The sequence below is a fragment of the Centropristis striata genome, chromosome 17 (assembly GCF_030273125.1).
Source record: "Centropristis striata isolate RG_2023a ecotype Rhode Island chromosome 17, C.striata_1.0, whole genome shotgun sequence".
NCBI classification, from domain to species: Eukaryota; Metazoa; Chordata; class Actinopteri; order Perciformes; family Serranidae; genus Centropristis; species Centropristis striata.
Genome location: NC_081533.1, coordinates 10,601,306 through 10,608,307, shown reverse-complemented (window position 1 = coordinate 10,608,307; position 7,002 = coordinate 10,601,306). Strand labels below are relative to the sequence as shown.

The following is a 7,002-nucleotide window of genomic DNA, read 5'->3' as shown; positions in this document are numbered from 1 at the left end:
GTCAAATCCTTTATACTAAAGTCCTTGCAGATTGCTTATCTAAGCCCAATTACATTACTCACAGATCCAGTTGAGAAGGGGGGAAATCCTTTTTCGATGGAGGCAGGGAGGGAGGAAGTTTCAGGTTGACTTTCAATAATTTGCTGCCTTGGAAATGTTAAAATAATTGATTATTTTCTATATTGGTAAATTATTTGATGCTTGATTTCTGCTCCTCTGTTGTCTGTCTCTGTTCTCTGTTTCTGTGAGTGACGCAGGTCACTATCAAAGGTCAAACCTTGAGCGTAATAAATATCTCTGTGCATTTATATTAAATCAGGCAATATGATTTTGATACAATTATTATGTTTGTGTGTTAATGTTGGTTTAGAAACTTTGTTTACATATATTTCATTGTCTGTTTCATATTTTTTAGACTTTTAGAATCTATGTGAGACAGTCAAAATCTTTGGCTCTGTAGACATACTATCTTTGGAAGTGTTAGAAAAATTGCATGAGGAAACCTTGAAAATTGATAATCTGTCACCAACAGAAAAAACCTCACCATTTTTCTGCGCAGTTCGTTGATGGGGAAATGAAGAGCTGGAGACGTCCAAGTTTCTCAGTTTGATAAAAGTTTATTACAATACGTCAAAAAATGTGCACTTTACAGAGATTCTCCGGGTTCAAAAACTCATGTCCCTGAATACAAACAGACGTGTTTCAGTTCGTGAAGTCTGAACCTCAGTTTTAATTAATACAACGGCACTTCAATGCCACCTGGTTGCTTGCTACCCCGGACAAGGCCATCCTGACCTGGCCTCTTCTCCAGAACATTCAACAAAAAACCTACTGCCTTGTTTTGTCTTACAAAGATAGTGTGTGTTACAGGGCCAAAGGATTTTTACTGTCTCACATAGATTCTAAAAGTCTAAAAAATATGAAACAGACAATGAAATATATGTAGTCAAAGTTTCTAAACCAAAATCAACACACAAACATAATCATTGTATCAAAATCATATTGTCTGACTTAATATAAATGCATAGAGATATTTATTACACTCAAGGTTTGACCTTTGATAGTGACCTGCGTCACGCACAGAGACAGACAACAGAGACAGACACAGGAGCAGACACAGGGACAGACACCAGGAAGTCAAACAACAGAGAAGCAGAAATAAAGCATAAAATCATTTACAAATATAGAAAATAATAAATTATTTTAACAGAAGACAAAACAAGGCAGGAGGTTTTTGTTGAATGTTCTGGAGAAGAGGCCAGGTCAGGATGGCCTTGTCCGGGGCAGCAAGCAACCAGCTGGCATGACGTGGCGTTGTATTAATTAAAACTGGCGAATCAGCGATCAAGAAGGCGGAACTTCCTGGAGGAAATCGACCAGCATGTTTTGTAAACAAATGTTAGTATTTTAATGGGTTCAGGGAGAGAGTCGTGGTTCAGACTTCACGAACTGAAACACGTCTGTTTGTATTCAGGGACATGAGTTTTTGAACCCGGAGATTCTCTGTAAAGTGCACATTTTTTGACGTATTGTAATAAAACTATGCTAAACTGAGAACTCTAACGTCTCCAGCTCTTCATTTCCCCATCAACGAACTGCGCAGAAAAATGGTGAGGTTTTTTCTGTTGGTGACAGATTATCAATTTTCAAGGTTTCCTCATCCAATTTTTCTAACAGAAATTAAGTTGCTGGTTTGTCCTTGTTGTTGAGGCTTTCTCTGGCAGTTGCAATGAAGTCTGCATTAATTAATGCAACTTTGGTGCACAGAGAAGGTCAGAGTTGCAGTTATTTCAGAATTCCTTATGGAAAGTAGATTCTGAATGAAGTCTCATCCTCAGTTGCAGAGGATCTAAGCAGGGAGTGAAGGAGGAGGGGGCTGGTGAATCCAGGGTCCCCTACTGGAGGAGATGGAGGTGTTTCTCCTCCGGGGGCAGTGGAGTGGCGGTGACCTGCCATTTTGTGAGTTGACTCAGAAAGCTGCATTTAGTCCACAAATGTTAAAGTCTACCAATGAACCCAAGATTCAACTGTGGTACGATCCCAACATACTCAACCCCTCTCCCTGAGCATTACTCCAGCTAAATCAATAAAGGATTTGTGTCTGCACTGATACCTGCCTCTTAAGTCTTGGCCAGAAGCATATTAGCATAAGAGGGTGGAGCTAAGTTAACATAGAACTACAGTTTGCTAGCTCGCTAGGTTAGCATCCAACAAAACAGAAGGCAACTTCAACAACCAGTGCAGAGAGATGGACATTTTTTCTTTTTGATCATTAAAAAGGGCCCAAGATTTAAAAACGCCCTGATAAAACAGGGAAAACCCACTTAAATTTAAAAAAGGCCAGATCAGTTAAAAACAGAGCAGCATCCTGCCCCAGGTTACTCATGTCTGAGGATACAGCTGGTCAGGCTCCTCCACACCAGGTCTGACGGCCCTGTCAGGAATTGTTGGATGAACTAAAATAAAAAAGTGGCTGTTGAACTGGCCAAGTGAACGAGGTCCTGCCCCCCTTCCTCTCTAGGTAAATACAGCCCCCCCTATGGCACCCAGTGCTTTTCTTTCTTAGATGCAATCAACCTGTCGTTACTAACAGGCTGTGTGCCACAATCCTTTAAAGTAGCTGTAATTAAACCTCTTCTCAGTCGCAAATCAGCTTTGTGATTTTCTACAACACAATAGTTTATATGAGGACTTTCAGTCAGGATTTAGAACTCATCATAGCACAGAAACAGCATTGGTAAGTAGAAAATTTCCACTGGGGAAATTTTGAAAGGGCCACGGGGGCTACTGCCGGTGTGAGTACACTATGATGAGACTCTTCAGAGATTTCAAACTATGCCCTTTAACCTCAAAATGTGTGTGTGTGTGTGTAGCGAAAATCGCATAAAGTTACCTGTGTGTGTGTGTGTGTGTGTGTGTGTGTAATTAAAATCACATAAAGTTACGTGTGTGTGTGCGCGCGCATGTGTGTTTGAAGCATGTGTATGCATGTGTGAGGAGTGTGAGCGCTTATGCCACATGTGTCAAACTGATCCAGGAAAGGGCCAAGTGGCTGCAGGGTTTTTGTTCCAACCTAGCAAGAGCACACCTGATACGACAAATCAAACAAGTGAAGACAGCCCAGGTGATTAGATGAGTGGAGTCATGTGTGCTCCTGCTTGGTTGGAATGAAAACTTGCACCCACTTGGCCCTTTCCTGGATCAGTTTAACACCCCTGGTTACGCGCATGTGTGTGTGTGTGTGTGTGTGTATCTGTAACTGTAATCACATCAAAGATCAAAGCAATCAACAGAATTAACTGACACCTGTTCCAGTGACAGCAGCCAGAGGTGGACAGAGGTCCAGAGGTGGACTAGAATTTCTGGCCTCGAACAGAAAGCATTTTTGGCAAAACCATAATACCTATCATTGATCCGACTTCACTTTGAGCGTCCTGAGTTCTTCCTGAACGTCTACATATGTTTTTTTTTTAAGAAAAAATAAAAAATAGCTTTGTTAGAGCGATCTAAAAAAACTTTAAAATCTGACTTTTTCCGAAATCTTCCTGCATTTTTAATATGGGAGCCAATGAGGCTGTTGGTGGTGTTGATGGCGCATCTGTGCGTCGTACGCCCAAACTATAACTCTGACAGCTTTACCAGAGGATTGTGAGTGAGAAGACAAATTTTCCTACATTTCTATGTATAAATTATTTCTGTAGAGTGGAATTTTTTGACAGTTTTTTCTCTCCTTCTACACTCTGGCGATGATGTCACACACTGTGACACGAACATTACGTCGCGAAAAATTCGTATTCTGTAGAGAAAAGTAATAGCACACCGATCCCGATCAAACCGCACGTTTTGATATATAATTTGTCCTGCAACTCTTCAAGTTATAGGACTAGTAGTGGGACGAAATTACGTCCGGAAGAGGAAGAAGAAGAAATCCACAGTATAACAGTAGTGCCCCGAGCACTGGTCCCCTACAGCTATTGCTGTAGGGGACCAGTGCTCGGTGCGATTGCCCCGAGGCCCTAATAATAACAAATGACCTTTTTAATTTGTTCGGACAAAGGACTCTGTCTCTGTCCTCGTCTTGCTAGATCTGAGTGCTGCATTTGATACAATTGACCATTGTATCCTATTACAGAGACTGGAACGTGTAATTTGCATTAGAGGAATGGCACTGGGCTGGTTTAAATCGTACTTATTAGACCATTCCCAGTTTGTTTATGTGAACAATGAATCCTCCGTGCGCACTGGTGTTAACCACGGTGTTCCACAGGGTTCTGTGCTTGGACCAATTTTATTCATCCTTTATATGCTCCCTCTTGGTAATATAATTAGAAAACATTCAATTAACTTTCATTGTTATGCAGATGACACTCAGTTATATAGATCAATCAATCCAGGTGAAACTGATCAGCTAGCCAAACTTAATGCATGCCTTAAGGACATAAAAACCTGGATGGTCCACAACTTCCTAAGGTTAAACTCGGAATAAACGGAAGTGATTGTGCTCGGACACGAACACCTCCGAAACTCATTATCTAAAGACTTAATTAGCATCGATGGCATTACCCTGGCCTCCAATACCACCATTAAGAACCTTGCAGTTATCTTTGATTAGGATCTGTCATTTAACCCCCATATAAAACAAACTTCAAGGACTGCATTTTTTCACCTACGTAATATTACAAAAATTAGACACATCCTGTCTCAAAACGATGCAGAAAAAATAGTGCATGCTTTTGTTACTTCAAGGTTAGATTACTGTTATTCCTTACTGTCAGGCTGCTCCAATAAATCCCTCAAAACTCTTCAGTTAGTCCAAAGTGCTGCGGCTTGTGTACTGACAAGAAACAAGAAAAGAGATCATATTTCTCCCATTCTAGCTTCGCTGCACTGGCTCCCTGTAAAATCCAGAATTGAGTTTAAAATCCTTCTTCTTACTTACAAAGCTCTAAATGGTCAGGCACCATCATATCTTAAATAACTCATAGTGCCATATTACCCTTCTAGAGCACAACGCTCCCAAAATTCTAGGTTACTTGTGGTTCCTAAAGTCCTTAAAACTAGATTGGGAGCAAGAGCCTTCAGTTATCAAGCTCCTCTGTTGTGGAATCATCTCCCAGTCTCAGTACGGGAGGCAGACACCCTCTCTTTATTGAAGAGTAAACTTAAAACTTTCCTCTTTGACAAAGCCTATAGTTATGGCTGGCTGAGGCCTGCCTTGGACCAGCCCTAGTTATGCCGCTAATAATACCCAATAATACATGTCACAAGCTTTTATTTTCCCAGAGTACTCGCACTTTTCTCTGCTCTCTCTTCCACAGGGTGTCGAGCTGTGGTCCTGCTCGGCATCACTCCTGCTGGTCTCACTGCTGTGGCGCTTCATCACCTGCTGCTGTGGCCCTCCCAGAACTCCTGCTCCTCTCTGTCTCTCTCTCAACCGTCTCTCTCTATCCTCCCTCCCTCTCCCCCTTCAACCTTCGATGTGAGGGTCTAAGGACAGAGGATGTCGTGCCCTGTACAGTCTGTGAAGCCCTTTGAAGTAAATCTGTGATTTGTGATTTTGGACTATATCAATAAAATTGATTTGATTTGATTTAAAGTGAAGCCTTTTCTTATGCACCAGCACTTTGAAACAGTAATTTTGTTACTCGGCTGGATTACTGTAACTCTTTGTACTTTGGAGTCAGCCAGTCCTCCCTCGCACGGCTCCAGTTGGTGCAGAACGCAGCTGCTCGCCTCTTAACTGGAGTTCGTAAGAAGGAGCACATAACTCCCATCCTGGCCTCCCTCCACTGGCTGCCTGTGCATTTTAGAGTCCATTTTAAGATTCTTTTATTTGTTTTTAAATCTTTAAATGGTCTGCCCCGTCTTACCTCTCTGAGCTCCTCCACCCCTACGCTCCTGCTCGGTGCCTCAGGTCAGCTGATCTGCTGCTCCCGGAGGTACCGAGGTCAAAACGGAAGCTCAGAGGGGACAGATCTTTCTCTGTTGCAGCCCCCAAGTTGTGGAATAAGCTGCCTTTGCACATCAGACAAGCCTCATCACTGTCCATTTTTAAAACTCATCTTAAAACCTATTTTTATTCCTTGGCTTTCAACCGCGCATGAGACTCTGCTCTTGTTTTAGTGTTTTATGGTTTGCTTTTATTTGTTTTTTTTAAATTGTTTTTTAAAAAAAGCAATGCAACGATTTATTTCCGTGTGTATCAGCACTTTGTTGCGGCTGTGGTTGTTTTTAAAGTGCTTTACAAATAAAGTTGAGATGAGTTGAGTTTTCCAAAGAAGACACCAAGATATTTAAGGCTGTCGGTTTTCAAAAATTGAAATTTTTGGAAAAAAAATAATTCCCAGAGCTACACTCTCACAAACACGCTCTCACTCAGAGAGAGAGGGAGAGAGAGAGAGATTCGGGGAAAGTGATGAAGATGATGGTATGATGTGCAAAGTGGGGAGGGAAGGGACATCAGAGACCAAAATACACAGAGGGGAAAAGGAGGGGTGGGATTATGAGAACTAACTTTCTCTTCTATAAACTAACTTTAATACAATTAAAAAAACCTGCTCTAAGAAATGACAGTGGTGAGATTTTAAGGGACCATGATATTATTAATGACACGTTTAAAACATTTTTCTCATCACTGTACAAATCTGAATGTAAAGTAACACGGCAAGAGCTAGATCTTTATTTTGCAAATATACCCTTGCCCAAACTAGATGAACAACAAAAACAATCACTGGATGCCCCAATTTCAACGGTTGAAATTTTGAATAATATTAAATGTTTGTCAAATGGCAAGGTACCTGGAGGAGATGGTTACACCACTGAATTCTTTAAATGTTTTTCAAAAGCGATCACACCACTGTTAGTGATTTTATATAATGACATCATTCAGAATCAATTCATGCCACAAACAATGCGGGCAGCTATAGTATCACTCTTGCCCAAACCTGGGGAAGACCACCTAGATGTAAACAACTACAGACCTTTAAGTTTACTTAACAGTGA

The 7,002-nt window shown here is 41.2% G+C and overlaps 1 pseudogene; it reads left to right on the top strand.

Moving 5' to 3' along the window:
* The first annotated feature begins 4,303 nt into the window (after positions 1-4,303).
* LOC131989712 (uncharacterized) lies at positions 4,304-5,188 on the top strand (annotated as a pseudogene).
* Positions 5,189-7,002: the final 1,814 nt, after the last annotated feature.